A 16,726-nucleotide genomic window follows, 5' to 3' on the forward strand; every position below is an offset into this window, starting at 1 on the left:
GGTTAGGGGAACTGAGAATAGCCTGGAAGGAAGATGCTGGAATAATCAGTTTCTGACACAGGAGTAGGAATGACTGGATGTCAGTCTGCTGCCCAGAACACTAGAGGGACTGTGACACAGGAACTGCAAAGCATCAGTCAAATAAATAGGTGGCCCCATGAGAATCCCTCCCAAACTTCCAGAAAATGTAAGGAGATAGATGGCTCTCCATGAAGACATCAAACTGCTTTAAGAAGAGGTAGCATCTAGTAATGTGGGATGCTTGACACATCGTTAGTGTTCAGCAACCTCTACACACACACACACACACACACACACACACACACACAAAACGCACACACATAAACAACACACACAAAATACACACACATTCACCAAACACACATGCATACCACACAGAAACATACACACATGCACACAAACACACCAGTACAAATACATACACACATGCACACAAACAACACACACACATATGCGCACAAACACAAAAGCACAAACATATACAAACAACACACAAGCACAACACATTAACACAAGCATAAACACACATGCACAAACGTGCACAAACACAGGCCCACAACACACAACACACACATAAACACATACAGACAACATACACGAGCACAAGCACAAAACACAAACACAAGCAGAAACACACACATATACAAGCAGAAACACATATGCACACACACATGCACATAAACATAATCACACACAAGCATACACACAAACACACACATGCACACAAACAACACACACAAGCACAAGACACAAACACAAAAGAATAAACACACAATTATACAAACATATGCAAACACACACAAGTACAAAACACGCACACATACAAGCACAACCACATATATGCACAAACATATACACACAAACACAAGCAGAAAACACACAAACACATGAACACAAACAATACACATACAAATACACAAGCACAAATGTACATACACAAACACACAAGTACAAACAACACACACAAACACACACACAAAAGCACAAAACACAAACACACAAGCACTCACACACAAACACATACAACACACATAAAATACACACAAACATACACACATAATTTCTGAATCTCTTAACCTGCGCTGTGCAGCCCCGTGGACTTGCTCCTCTCTGCCCACGATGGCCTCTTGATGATCACGCTCATATTTAAGGCTTACATAACTTACAAATCCAAATCCAAATATCCATTTTTGCATAAGTTTTGGATATCCAAATGTATCCCTGTACTCCATGTGTTAGGATTTTCATGAAAAACAGAATCAGTAGAATGTGTGTATGTGAAAAGAGAGAGACAGAAAGAGAGAGATTTTAAGGAATTGGCTGATGTGATTATGGGGGCTGGCAAGTCCAAACTCTGCAGGGCAGGCCAGCAAGCTGGAGCCCCCAGGGAGAGCTGATACTGCAGCTTGAGTCCAAAGGCAATGTGAAGCCAGAATTCCCACTTCCCACTTCCTCAGTCTTTTTACTCTTAAACCCTTCAACTCACTTTTACACTGTTGGTGGGAGTGTAAATTAGTTCAGCCATTGTGGAAGACAGTGTGGCGATTCCTCAAGGACCTAAAAATAGAAATTCCATTTGACCCAGCAATCCCATTTCTGGGTATATATCCAAAGGATTAGAAATCTTTCTATTATAAGGACACATGCACACGAATGTTCATTGCAGCACTGTTTACAATAGCAAAGACTTGGAACCAGCCCAAATGCCCATTGATGATAGACTGGACAGGGCAAATGTGGCACATATACACCATGGAATACTATGCAGCCATCAAAAACAATGAGTTCGTGTCCTCTGCAGGAAACCACCATTCTCAGCAAACTGACACAAGAACAGAAAATCAAACACTGCATGTTCTCACTCACAGGCGGGTGTTGAACGATGAGAACACATGGACACAGGGAGGGGAGCATCACACACTGGGGTCTGTCGGGGGGAAATAGGTGAGGGACAGTGGGGGTTGGGGAGTTGGGGGGAGAGATCATGGGGAGAAATGCCAGTTATAGGTGATGGGGAGGAAGGCAGCAAATCACACTGCCATGTGTGTACCTATGCAACAATCTTGCATGTTCTTCACATGTACCCCAAAATCTAAAATGCAATTAAAAAAAAAAAAAACTCTTCAACTGATGGGATGAGGCCTGTTCACATTGTGGAGGGTAAAGTCCCTTCCTCAATGTCTACTTAGATGTTAACCTCATTCAAAACAAACACCATGATGACATCTAAACTGGTGTTTGATCACATGTCTGAGTGCCATGGCCTGGCCATGTGGACGCTGTGGATCTGTACATGCAGCTGCCTCCTCACTGCCGCCACTTGGAGGTCTGACCAACAACTCAAACATAACAATTCCATCTCTGTCCAAAAAACAAACAAACAAATAGGCACTCCTGCTCAATCTGAGGATTCGCCGATATCAATATACGGAAACTTCATTCTGTAGTTGCAGGAGATAAACAACAATTGGGATCATATTTCTTTGGCACGCCATAGCCAATCCACCAGCAAATCTTACCTTTGAGATACATTCTGAATCTGATCAGGTCTTCCCATCTCCTCTGCATGCCCCAGGCCAGGATTACTGCCATATGCTGGTTTTCCGCAATAGCCTCCTAATCAGCCTGTCTTTCCACCTTTGCCACTTCCAGCCCACTTTCAACACAGCAGCCAGAAGGATCTGAGTAAAATGCAAATCAGAATCTTTTAAAAATTTCCGATGTTCCCCTCTCAACAGAGAAAGAGCCCAAGTCCTTACCATGACTCCCTCTGAGCATCCCTGTCCTTTTTGCCTTTTTGGCTAGACTCTCTTCCCCGCCACCAATTCCCCTGAGGTATGGTTGCCCATCTCTCATGCCCAGATGGGGCATTTCCTGAAACCCACCCAGCTACAAAGGGAAGCAGCACCCACCAGGGCCTTAGAAGCTGAGCAAGGGCCATTTGGGGCATTCACTTGAGGACAACAGGAGGGGAGGGAGGAAGCACTGAAAGGTACTACCTAGAGGAGAGGTGGGCACAGGGTAGAATTTGTCTCTTTGGAGGATTCCCCAAGGCAGCTGGTGTGGATTGTTTTCTGAACCGTATTCTAAAAGAGAAGAATTAGATGACTGCCAGGTAAGGAAAGGTGGCAGGAGGGAGGAAGGGGGAACGGAGGAGAGGCAGGAACCTGAGAAGGTGCTCTGCAACCTCCATGAACTCCCCTGCCAAGCGGCTACTATTTCACACAGCAACAGTCACGGACTCACAGGGAACAAAGGCAGAAAGAAGAAACGGTGTTTGATCGTGGCCAGGAAGAAGAAAGCCTTCCAGTGGCCAAGAGGAGGGACACCCAGTGCTGAGGAGGTTGGCTTGGCAAATGCAGCTGATCCGTCTCTCCCCTCCTCCTGCCTCCCTTCCCTCCCTCAGACAGGACCCGAGCACAAAGACACAATGGCTGCAAGGTCCCTTCTGTGTTCTGACGACTTGGCTGCAGACATCTGGAGAGGGAGAGAGGAACTATCATCTCTCCTACTGCAGAACATTAAATCTCCTTCCGAAGACCTGCCCAGCTCTCAGCAGGGTGCTTTGTCCACCACGTCAGGTTCAAGGTACCTATAGGGCCTTCTCTCACTGAATCTAGTGAGGTGGGGCTGCTCCGCTTCTCAGAACCCCTCTCAATTAGTAAGACATAACCTACTGCAGAGAGTATTTTTGCAAGCAATAAAGGATTCCGTCCCCAAGGAGTCAAGTAACAGGAACCGGGTCCTGTCAATGAATCTGCTAAATGACCCTGAAGAGGCCAAGTGGAAGCTGGGCAACAGGCAGAGCTGGGAAATGGGTGGCTTGATCGTTTACAGGGGCTCGTTACTCCGGAGACCAGCACCCTGAAGCCCATTCACGTGCCACACCTCCCTCTCAGCACTTACCGCTGCTGCAAATGACATTCTTTCTTTCTTAGCCTCCCTCACTTGGCTACAGACCCCATTAGGACCATGCCTGCATCTGCTGTTCACCGCGGCAACCTCGCAGCCAGGGAAGTGCCAGGCATGTGGTGATCACTGAATAAATACGTGCTGAATAATGACACCGCTCACGCCAAAAGGGGACAAGACAGGACAGAGGCTCTGGGGGAAACAGGGAACTCAAAGGAAGCTTCCATGGACATTTGATCCAAATTCTTAATTCCACACAGCAAAATGAAAGTTTATAACAGGGATTCCAATCTCAGGCCTCCTCTATGGGGGTCCTCAGGCTATTTTTCAAAGGGTCAAGAAGTCTACCAGAAATTGCACCTTTTTTTTTCCCAAATAAGGTCACAGTTGTCACCTAAAATATCAAGTGTCTTTGCCTGATACTGGCCCGAATTTTAGCAACGCAGCCTGGTGACCCGGATCAGAAACTCCCACTGGCAGGTATTTTTAGATGAGAAAGTGGAGAAATAAATACATAACCATGAAGTTTGTTGGGCTGATAAACTCCCGCCCAGGGAAGGAGAATCAGTAAAAGGGATTTCTGGTATTGCAAATGTTGGGAATCACTAGACTATACCGGTCGTTCTTCATCAAGGGTGATTTTGCACCGTCACCCCCCCACCAACACCAGGAATGGTACTGAGCTCAATGCGCTGGTGGGCTCTCAGCCACCAACGCCAGCGGCCTTTGTGTTTACCTGGAAGGCAGGGGCAGAGACTGAGCTTCGTGTGCTCCTGAGCAGCTCTGGGTCCCACTGAGGCATGGGGTTCAGAGCCCAGGCTTCTCGGCAAGGGTAGAGAAACTGGGATGCTTGGGTACTCCCTTCTGTCTGTGGGCACAGCCAGCCTAGCACGTATTTATGCTAAAACATGCATTGAAGGCTGGGTGCAGTGCTCACACCTATAATCCCAGCACTTTAGGAGGCCAAGCTGGGTGGATCATTTGAGGTCAGGAGTTCGAGACCAGCTTGACCTAGTGAAAATATACATGTGAAAATACACATAAAAAAATAATTTTTGTCTCTACTAAAATACAAATATTAGCCGGGTGTGGTGGCAGGCACCTGTAGTCCCAGCTACTCAGGAGGCTGAGGTAGGATAATCACTTGAACCCAGGAGGCGGGGGTTGCAGTGAGCCAAGATTACTCCATACTGCATGCCAGCCTGAGCGACAGAGCAAGACTCCCTTTGAAAAAAAAAAAAAAAAAATGCATTGAGATCCTCCCTCAGAATGGACTCTTCTTACAAGCCAGATGCTTCAAGGCTGCCCCGAACTGCCCTCGCCAAGCCCTTTGCTGACATGGTCTCAGGAATGCAAACAAACTGCAACAACACAGTAACAGTGACAACAGCATTTCCAGGTGGGGAAAATAACATTCTCGGGCCGGGCGCGGTGGCTCATGCCTGTAATCCCAGCACTTTGGGAGGCCGAGGTGGGTGGATCACGAGGTCAAGAGATCGAGACCATCCTGGTCAACACGGTGAAACCCCGTCTCTACTGAAACTACAAAAAATCAGCTGGGCATGGTGGCGCGTGCCTGTAATCCCAGCTACTCAGGAGGCTGAGGCAGGAGAATTGCCTGAACCCAGGAGGCGGAGGTTGCAATGAGCCGAGATCGCGCCATTGCACTCCAGCCTGGGCAACAGGAGCGAAACTCCGTCTCAAAGAGAAAAAATAAAAATAAAAATAAAAAAAAATAAAAATAAATAACATTCTCTACAGCAATCAAAGCAAGCTCCCGCAAACCCACACCTGAAAAAATCTATTAAAAGCATAAATCAGAGAATCTCATCTGAGATCACCTCTTACTCATTGTGTGACCATAAGTCAGTCAGCCTCTCTGTTCCTCAGTTTCCCCATGTGGGAAGCAGTGATGATGATTACTCCCCTCTGAATGTATGTGCAAAATAAAAACAGATGGGCTTTATGCCCCGTAACCAACTGAAAGACAGGTGGGGAGGCGGTAAAATGAGCCCAGTGTCTCCTGCCCTTCAGAGGTGGGGTGATCGCAGTGCCTAAGGCCCAGCACAGTGCCCAGCCCCAGAAGTGCTGGGTATTGGGCATCCCTGCCTCCTCCCACTGCCTGGGAGAGCCTCCTTCTCTGGACCTCTGGCAGTGGCAGTGGCAGTGGCTAACTGCCCAGGAGGAGAGGGGCCCAGGCAGCTATTTGGTGAGAATCTCAATAGCAAGTGTGATAAACCAAAGAGCATCAAAGCCATCCCGAATGTCCCAGGGAAAGAGCCTGAACCCATGGCGGGCCTGGAGGCTGCATCCTCAATGCAGCAGGGATAGGCAGAAATGGAACAGCATGCTGTGGCCAAGTCCTGGCCTTACCAAAGCCTCGGGTTTCTCTAACAGTCACCTGCTCAGCTGTCCTCCAGGAGCTGCTGACAGCCTTCTAGTGCCTTTCTGTCAAAGCCCAGGCGTGATAACCCTGCAGCAGCTTCCATCCACTCTACTCACTCCTGCGATGACTGGCAGGTACATGGCAGGGGCAAGATTCCTGTTTACTAAATAAAAGAATGATGTATGTCCATGAATAACTTGCAGAGGTAAACTGAGGCTGCCTGTGAACGTCAGTGACTGTGAGGATCAGGAGTGAGTGACTGAGAAGAGCCAAAACTACTAAGTGTCCTGTCAATCTTCCCATCCACAAGCCCCACCCCAGAAAACCTCTCCCGACATTGCCCAGCACTGCGGCATCCCTGCTGAGCGGGTCTCCAGCAACTGGTGCCTTCCTGTCAATGAGGCGCAGGAGCCAAGGCACAGGAGGAAGGTGCTGGGGTACAGACTGTGCTCCAGACAGTGAACTTCACGGGCGTTTCACAGCTCAGTCCTCATCACCACACATGAGATGGAAATTACTATTACCCTTATTTTACTGATGACAGACGAACGTGGGGCTTTGAGAAGCAACATGGCAAAAGGCCCCTTAACCAACAAAAGGCGGACATGAACTTGAAACAAAGCACTGGGACTCCAGGGGTCTAGCTTGGAACCACCGAGCCATTCGGTCTCCTTCATCATTAGGGAAGTGGTGTTAACACTTAGAATATGGCAGGGACACACTGTATTAGCTCCTCTTGCTGCTCTAACAAATAATCACAAACTTGGTGGCTAATAGCAACATAAATTTATTCTCTTATCATTCTGGAGGTCGGAAGCTGAAACAAGTCAAAAAGAACTGAAAGCAAGGCACCAGCAGGGCTGGGCCCTTCTGGAGGCTCCAAAGGAAAATCAATTTCTTGGCTTCCACTTCCAGAGGCTGCCAGCATGTCTTGGCTCCTGGCTGCATCACTACAACCTCTGCTTCCGTGGTCGCATCTCGGTAGTCAGTCTCAGTCTACCGTCTCCTCTCAGGTAGTCAGTCTCCCTCTGCCTCCCTGTTATAAGGAACCACTAATAAGTAACTTTGTGATTACTTTGGGTCTACCTGAGAAATTCAGCATAGCCTTCCCATCTCAAGACCCTTAACTTAATCACATCGACAAAGTCCTTTTTGCCACATGAGGTCACAGTCAAAGGTCTCAGGGAGTGTGGTCATCTTCAGGGGGGCTGCTGTCCAGTGGACCACATGTGCTGACTTGTCTGTGCTCTGCACTGTGTCTCATCACATTCCCAGCACCTAGCCAGGCTCCGTAAATGCAGAAGGAGAGAAGAAGGGTAGGAACACAAGCATTCCACCCCCTCGCCCCCCACAGAGTGTGAGAGCAGAGAGAGACAGGCTCAGGTCCAAGGAAGGCTGAGCAGACACATGCATATCTACTGGGAACCCTTAGAAATTGCAAGGTGTCAGCGCCTCATTGGCTTGAGGTTGGAAGTCCTCAGTGAGTCATGTGTTTGTTTTCCTAACCCTGTGTGTTCCCACAGCGATTGCAGCCCAAACAGCAGGCCCACAAGCAGCAGGCAGCTCCTCTCCTGCCAATTTCCTGGGAACCCAGGCGGGGCTAAAGTAGCCAACAGGTTTACTGCTGTGCCACGGTGAAGGCACTTTTCCTGCATGACAGTAAACAAAGCCAGACAGAAGAGAAGCCTGCGAATAACTGGATCCTTGCCACAAATGCTTTTATTGCCCCCTACCCCTGCCCGGCACATGATGTTATGAGCAGTTCCTTTTCAGGATAAATAAAATAGCCATAATAGCTACTGCTCATGCCAGGACTTTGCAAATATAATCTCTGTTCTTTTCAGCAGATCAGTCAAAGCAAGTGTTTCTCTGTTCATTTCACAGATGGGGAAACCGTGGCAAAGGCGGCAGTAAAGTAACTTACTCAAAGTCCCCTGCTGGGAAAAGGCAGAGCAAGGATGCATATCTCAATCTGTCAGACTCTAAGGTAGAGCTCTTTCAGCTTTGGCACACATTTGCCAAGTGTGAAGAATAAACTGTGTATATGGAGCCATGGGTCCTGTCTGTGCTGTGACAGAGCCAGATGTTCCGGCTTCCAAGCCAGAGCTGAGTGATCTGGAGCCCAAGCTCCCTGCTGAACTAAGGGTGTCCCTGCCTGTACCGACATTTGTTCCATGTTGCACATGCACGTTTAGCTTCCATGCCGTGTTTGACACTGCAGTAGGCACAGAGGACACAGAGATAAAGGAGCCACGGTCACCGCCTTCAAATGGCTCAGCGGACACACACACAAAGAGAGAGAACAGCTTTGTTCTAGGTCAGAACAAAGCCCTGAAAGTGTGATGTTCCAGAATGAAGAGTCCAGGTGGTGAGAACAGTCTTGTGGGAAACGGGCTTCTTCCCCCAGATCCAGAAGGATGAACAGTTTTCCAGGAGGAAGAGAATACCGGTCCTTGTAGAGAAAAGGACATCCTCCTTGTAAACCTTTAGTTCACTGGGAAAGATAAATACACCCCTGGGTTGATGTTTGGCATAGAATAAGCGCAGAGAGGGAAAGAGGAAGAAGAGAAGGAGAAAACAGAGGGAGTGAGGGAGGAAGAGAACATCTTGTTTCTATCTCCCCCCATTCAAAGCTCTGCCCTGTGCTTCTATTAGGCTAAAGGTCAGGGTAAAAAAAGAAACAAAAAGTGCAGATGGTACCACCTGTAAGCTCACAGCTCGCCAGGTTGGGGAGGTGGCTGGCAAAGCAGTTGGATTCCCAGCCTTCTGACTTTGGCCACCCAGGAATCACTTTCAGATGGGTCTCCTTGACACGGGGAAGCAAGTGTGGAGAGGCAGGCAAGGGAAGAAAAGTATTCCTAAGGGAATGGATTCAGGATACAGGCCGAAGACTTAATTTGGCATCTGGACTCCCTGGGGCTGTGCCATGGCGAAGGGAGACAAAGGAGAAGGGGAAACAGCTCCAGCTACACAAGGAGGAATGCCTTACTTCAAGGCCATCGTCAAATTCAGAGCCACAAGTCAGTTTCAGTTCTCAAGGCTGGACATTTCTCTGAACCTGTGAGGCCCCAGCCTGCACACTATGGCTAATTTATGATTCAGGGGCCTCATTTCTCCATGACCTATCTCAAAAGACCTTCTTCTGACAACTCCAAAGATTTCACGAAAAATCCTCTGCTATGTTCTAGCCCCTGGGGTGGCCACCCAGGGAGAAGCTGTGGGAAGCCTGTGGAAAAAGAGGTCACAATTTCTTTCTCTTAAAGCCTCTTTTCCTTCCAGCCTCCAGCACCCAAACAACACTGTGAGGGAGAATTGACTGCAAGAGTCACAGAAGTCTGACCTGGGCACAGGTGTGGGTACACTCACACACACGCACGCACACACGCACGCACATGCACACACGCACTCACACACACATGTACATACACACACGTACATACACACACACGCACACACATGCACACATGCAAATGCACACACATACACACGTGTACACACACACCTGCACATACACACACGAACCAGGCAGGTGACATTCCAATCCTGGATGAGCCACTGCTCCGTTAAGCAACCTTGATAAAGCCCCCTGGTCCCATAGAGCCTCAGAGAGTCATACCACTGACCTCCTTCAGTAGATTGTTGGGTATTCAGTCATTGTTAGTCTCTCCTTCTAATGATGCAATTATTTTTAAGTAAGGATGAGAGCAAAGCTCAGAGAAGTCTGAGGACACGTGAGATGACATTACCTGTGATCAAGTGCATACAGCTCCTAACTCCTCGCCCCATCTGCACCCTCACCCTCTACCATGCACCCCTGCAGTGCCTTCCCACTCTGACCCTCAGCGTGGGGAGGTCACTTGTCTCAGCCAATGGGGTGCTAGCTAAAGAGAGGCTGGCAGAAGCTTGGAAAGGGCTTGCTCACTTTGGGGTGGTCTTGTTCTTGCTCTGTGCTTTTCACCATAAGAAGGACATTTCCCCAGCTAGTCTGCTGGTTCCAGAAGGAGATGAAAAACCCAGAGAGCAGAGTGGAGAGCAGGCTGGAGACCCCCCAGCCACTCCAGGAAAATCACATCAGCCACCGGGCAGCCATACTCCAGACATAGAGGCAGTCCAGCCACGACTGGCAGGGCTGCTCAGCCAGTCTCCCCAGATGTGTAGATAACAGATGCTTACTACTGAAAGCCACTCAGATTCTGTAGTTGTTACTCGGCATTAACGTGGCAAAAAATAACTGATGCAATTATGGTACACCATGATAGAAATATAATATGCCTCTTCCAGGGCTATGGATGAGATTAAAGGAAATAAATGAAGGTCTCACACAGCGAATGGTAGCTGTGATCCACCATCTTCATGACAGGGTGAGGTCATCACTGAGCTGTCTGGAGCGGTCAGGGGAACAGCCTCAATTTCCTGTCCTGAGGAAACAACCCATGTTCATGAAGGCAACAGGAGTAGGACAACCTCCCACCCTTCTCACTGTAGCCCCACAGGTTCCAGCAGCTCTGGGCCTGCTGACACAGTCAGGATGCAGAGCTGCAGGCACAGCAGTGTGGGCTGCGACAACTTCTAGGCCCATGACCTCCCCCTCAGCTCTGGGCCTCACAGACTCCGCCGCATGACTACACGGGTCTTCAGCCGCCCCTTAAGGCCGTTTCCTTGGATTTCAGAATTACTCTCCCTCCAAGGCTTGCTCTCAGAATCAACAATGAAAATGAATTTGAAATGCCAGCAAGAAGGAGATCACTACACAAAATGAAGGCAGGTCTTCCTCCGTCACCACTGCCATCACTGTCCTTGTCATCATCATCGTCATCATCACATGATTGTCCTTACTATCATAATAATTAGGGGAACAAAATATCCCAAGATTAGGGGGAAGAAATCGTAGCAAGGTAGCTATAGACCAGTGCTTCACAGCCAGAGTGCCAGGGTCAAATTCCAGATCTTAAGGAAGTTACTTAACATCTCTGAGCTTCGGTTTTCTCATCTATAGAATGAAGGTAACAGTAGTATCTACCTCTAGTGTCCTTATGAAGATGAAATGAATTAACATAAGAAGCAGTTGAAATAGTGTTTGGCACCTATGAAGTGCTCAGAACGTATTAGCTGCTACTGTTATTACTACCAGTGCTGTTACTATTATTTGATGCTCACACAGAGAGCAGGCAATTTAACTTATCATCCTATCTAATCCTCACAAAAACTCTAAGAGTTTGGACTCATTCAGTCAGTTTTGCAAGGTGAAGAGCCTTGCTTAGCTTCCAGGTGAATGCTTTGTACACAGTACCAGGGGCCCGTGCAACGTGCAGGGAATCACAGGGCCCAGAAATGCTCCCCGTGCCTCCCTATACCACATACCTATAATCAGGAAACAGACTGACAAGCTCCCTGGCAGTTCCTGGGTCGTTTTCACTTATTTGTGCTGCCTTCTGCAGCTTTTGTGTTCTACAATGCCCTTGGCTGGGTGAGCAGCCCCTGGGACATCAAAGGCCCCGCTGGCAGCAAATACAATGCCAGAGCAGTGCCAAGGGTCCCTCCCCTGCCAGTCACCTGCCACCCCCCACACAGCCCGGGAGATTCACAAGGAGGAGGTGCCCAGCCTCCTAACCACTCCAGGTGTTACTTAACACTCAGCCTTGTGCTCTTTCCTGGAACAGGCCAGGTGCGCCAACCCCAGTGTGACAGGCAGGGCTGATGTCCAAGTTGCTCCTGGACTGAGGGCAGCAGGCAGATAGCTGTCAACACAATGGTTTGGAGAACTTTGGCGTGAAAGAGCTCAGAAAAACTTCATAGGGAGGGTGCCGTCTTGAATCCAGAATGGAGAGATCCCTGTTTCCATAATTCAATATTCATTGACTGAACACCTGCCCTGGGACTGGGGCTGAGGGATTCAAAGACAATCTGACATGGTCCTGACTTGAGGGGTACACAGGCTAGTGAGGGGGCCATGTGGAAAGACATGTTGAGTGCTGTGATGAGATTTGAGCAAGAAATAGATCAAAACAGAAGACTGAACTTCCTGTGTCTGTTCATTCAGTAACTACTAACAGAATGTCCACTTTGCGCAGGTGCTGGGGAGATGACAATCAGTGAGGCACACGGTCCCTGTTCTTAAGGAACTTGCATTCTTGTTGACTCTGCCTTGGGGAACTCCAAAAGCCTTCTGGAACTTCCAGAAGCTTCTTGATGAAGGCTGTGCCCCAAGTAGCTGAGAAATTTTGGAGATCTTATGTTGCATCTCAGCACTTCCACATCCTCAACTGTAAAATGGACATAACATGTTTGTAAAATGGATATAACATATTTGTGTTATAACATACCAGGTGGCCTTGAAATATTTCCCTGTCGAAAAATTTCCTAACAGAGAAAAAACAAAACTCAACTTATATTCAATGACAAAAGCTGGTTACAAAACCAGAGGAGCCTATTCTTCACTTATTCAAATACATGTATATGCAGAAACATGTATTTAATATGAAATGAAACATATATGAAACATATATAAAATGCATTACATATGTATATAATAGGTATGCACTGTTATGTCCACGGAAACTATTATTACATGTCATTATAAACTGGCAATTCTAGTATGTGTAGGGGTATGCATACATGTTTGCAAATGTGCACACACGGGTATATACGTTGCTGGATAACACATTTTTTTTTCTTTTTCTTTTTCTTAAGATGGCATCTCATTCTGTCACCTGAGCTGGAGAGCACTGGCACAGTCACAACTGACTGCAGCCTCTAACTCCCAGGATCAAGGGATCCTTCCTCTTCAGCCACCAAGGAGCTGGAACTGCAGGTACCCACCACCACATCCGGTTAATTTTTTTTTTTTTAATTTGTAAAAACAGGGTGTCACTCTGTTGCTCAGGTTAGTCTCAAGCTGCTGGGCTCAAGCGATCCCCTCAGCTCAGCCTTTCAAATTGCTGGAATTACAGGTGCAAGCCACAACATCCAGCAACAGGTATTTTGTAAGTTTTCTTTTACTTATCTGAATTTCCTAAATTGTACTGTAATCTTGCACTATTTCTTGAAATTTAGAAAATAGGAGGCCAGGCACCATGGCTCCTACCTGTAGTCCCAGCACTTTGGGAGGCTGAGGTAGGCAGGTTGATTGAGCCCAGGAGTTCAAGACCAGCCTGGGCAATGCATTAAGGCCTCGTTTACAGCAAAAAAATAAAAAATAAAAAAGTTAACTGAGGCTGGTGGTGTGCACCTGTGGTCCCAGTGACTTGGGAGGCTGAGGTGGGAGGATTGCTTGAGCTCAGGAGGTCAAGGCTGCAATAAGCAGTGACAGAGCCTCTGCACTCTACAAAAAATAAAACAAAATAAAAAATTAGCCAGCCAATCAGCCAGCCACGGTGGGGGTGCTGTAGTCCCTGCAGCTACTTGGGAGGCTGAGGTGGGAGGATTACCTAAGTCCAGAAGTTTGAGACCAGCCTGGGCAATCTAATAAGACCCCATCTCTACAAAAAAATAAAAAATTAGCCAGGCGCAGTGGTGTGTGCCTGTAGTTCTACCTACTTGGAGGCTGAGGCGGGAGGATTGCTTGAGCCTGGGAGGTCAAAGCTGCAGTGAGCTGATATCACATCACTGGACTCCAGCCTGGGTGACAAAGCAAGACCCTGTTCCAAAAATAATAATAAATTACATTTAAAAATTTAAAAATAGGAAGAGGAGACCCCTCTTGCACTTGAGAGTCTTTTAGGCTCCAACTCCTCAGCTGCTAGAATGAAGATCCCCACATGATCACAGCGTTCCCCCAGCAACTCATGTTAAAGGCTTAGCTTGCAATGTGCTAACCTATGGTATTTATCACCCTTCACTGCCAGTGAACTGGGCGCTCTGTGCTACCCACTTATAGAAGAGGAAACTGAGGCACAAAGCAGATAGGTCCCTAGCCAGTGATGGCAGAGTGAGGCGCTCAACACACACTGAATCTTGCATCTGATTGAATCTTTTGGCTGAAGCCAAAGTCTGTGCTCCTACCCTCTGCCCAGCCCTGCCTCTCCTTGGAGAGCTCAGAACTCAGCCAGGCTATTCCTGCTGCCAGTTCTCCTTTGTGGGGACTGAGGCTGTGGGTTGCACAGCCTGGGACGAACCAGAGGGCTTCACTATGGAGAACAGGGAGCCTGGGAAAGGACTCTGGGCTGTGGGAACAGCCCCAGCCGTCAGTCCTGGACGCAATGCCCATGCCAGCCGAGGAGAAGGTCCGGGCATTCCTGTCCCCATATGAATGGGCCTGGGAGCAGCCAGGTCCCAGGAGCCAGAAAGGCGGGAAGCAGCTGCCAGGGCGCCGGCACCAGCACCCTGCCTTGCGTGCTCGGGCCAGCTTCGTTGGCTGCCTGTCAAGCCTTCAAAGGAGTGTGTGAAGCAGGCTGGGAGACCTGGCTGGACTGGTCTGCCTGCAACTGAGGTAGCTGAACAAAACCAGGCCATGTGGGCTGGTTTGGCGGGAGCCTGTGGCGGGATGGAGGGCAGGGAGTGGGAGACAGCGGCAGGGGGCAGGGGGCGGGGGTTGGGGAGAGATGCAAGGTGCAGTTGGCACTGGGCAGCCTATGCCTGCAGGAGGAGACCGAACACCAGCTGGGGGCCTCAGGTGTGGCCCAAATACAAGAAAACAGGCTGAGGGAAGGCTGTGTCTTGGCAAGGGGCAGCCAGCAGAGAGCAAACCCTTGTGCTAGTTAAAATCCAAGGGATTAAGTGCAGCATCTGCGCATTCTGGGAAATTCGGTCATTCCTTCATTCATCCAATAGCAGCTGAACACTCACCATGACCTAGCACTCAGTAGTGCTGAGGACCCGGCTTGGGGCCAGAACACCAGGGCCCCTACCTTGGCCAGCTTGTCTGGTGCCACAGCCCAGGGAAGTGAGAACCCAGGATCTCTCCAGGATGAAGAGAGGGCAAAGACTTGTCACACGGCACAGAACATAGACAAAATGCCTGGGCTCCCCATTGATTGCTTCACTGACTCTGGGACTCAAAGCCTATGACCTCCCCCAGAGCCTCAGTGCCCATCATACACTATTGTGCTCAGTAAGCGTTGGCTGGGCAGTCAAGCATATCAGTGCATGGGTAGGAGCAGGTAAGCACAGGATATAGGATGCCCGTCCCCATCCAGGTTCTCTTCTGACTGCATCCTGCCCACTCCTAAGGGAATCACCACCTTGTGGATGAGAGATTCCACTGTCCAGGGACCACAAACAGTGAAGTCCTGAGCACAGGGCCTGGCTCTCTAGGTGTCCAGCCAAGGGAGCCATTGTTAGTGCTGTCGGGGAACGCAATAGGGCGAAGAAAAGTCGCTTGACTTCAGTGATAAGCAGCAGGCTCTCGGCCACACAGGCAGGGTTGGAACCCAGATCCAAGGGACTCAAAGCCCAGCTCTTTTCTCAACTTCAAGCCAGCGCCAAAGAGAAGGTCACAACCTGGCCTCTGTCTCTAAGATGCTTATGTTCTTTCCAGAGAAGAGATCCACACATAAATGGAACTGGGGAGGCCGTGCATGGCATCTTGTCATGAAAGGTCCCAACAGATGACCCATTAAAGAGCTCAAGGAGATCAGGGAAGGCAAAGAGAGGGGCTGGGAGATGGCAGACAAGGAAGCCTCGGTGCACGGGCCTGGGAATCAGGGGACCCGGATTCTACTCCAGACTCTGCCATCTCTTCTGTGGAATGAGGCCAGTCCTGTTCCCCACAGAGCGTCTTCCCATTTGGTAAATGAGAGGACACGCGCAAAGGCTCCCCAAGGTCTTTCTTTGCACACTTCCCTCCCTCTGTGCTTCCTGAGGGAGGGCAAGTAGGCGGCTGTAAGGAGAGGGCCGACATTTGAACTTTGCTGGCCTCTCAAACAGGACCAGCAGAGCTGGAACAGCTCTGGGTACCACCTGCCCTCCCAGGAGCCCAGCCAGCCTCCTTGCCCTCCAGCCTGCCCTGGCACAGCTGATCTTGGTAAGTATTCAATGTGGCATGCAGAGAGCTGGTTTGCAGAGATGGAGACAGAGGGACCTGGGCTGATTTTCTACCCACTGCTCAATGTGGGGCTTGGGGAAAGAAATTTTTCCTCTGTGAGCCTCAGCTTCCTCAGGTGTAAATATGGGTGAGAAAAACGCTTGCTGCAAAAGGTTGTCAGAGAGATTAAATGAGAGCCCAAACGAAAAGCAGCTCAGTGAAACATTAATTCCTTTCTCCCTACTCTCACTTTTTTTGAGCACAAGCACTTTGGATGAAAGCAAACAGACAAGCAAACAGTGTCTTCTTATATGTCCACTACTACAAAAGAGTGAATCAGAAAGAAGGCTGGGGCCAGGCATGGTGGCTAGCACCTGTAATCCCCACCTTGTGAGGCTCCCACCTTGGGAGGCTGAGGCGGCTGGGTCACTTGAGGTCAGGAGTTT

At 48.9% G+C, this 16,726-nt stretch overlaps 1 long non-coding RNA gene across 1 annotated transcript in view; it reads right to left on the reverse strand.

The window, feature by feature from the left end:
• The window catches only part of LOC108283870, a 434,667-nt gene that overhangs the window by 173,299 nt on the left and 244,642 nt on the right, over positions 1-16,726 (reverse strand). The window contains exon 8 of the long non-coding RNA XR_005195792.1: positions 2,541-2,702. This is a non-coding gene — a long non-coding RNA (uncharacterized LOC108283870). The remainder of the gene's footprint in view (positions 1-2,540; positions 2,703-16,726) is intronic.

This window comes from Cebus imitator, unplaced genomic scaffold (assembly GCF_001604975.1).
Source record: "Cebus imitator isolate Cc_AM_T3 unplaced genomic scaffold, Cebus_imitator-1.0 Scaffold13, whole genome shotgun sequence".
Lineage (NCBI taxonomy): Eukaryota > Metazoa > Chordata > Mammalia > Primates > Cebidae > Cebus > Cebus imitator.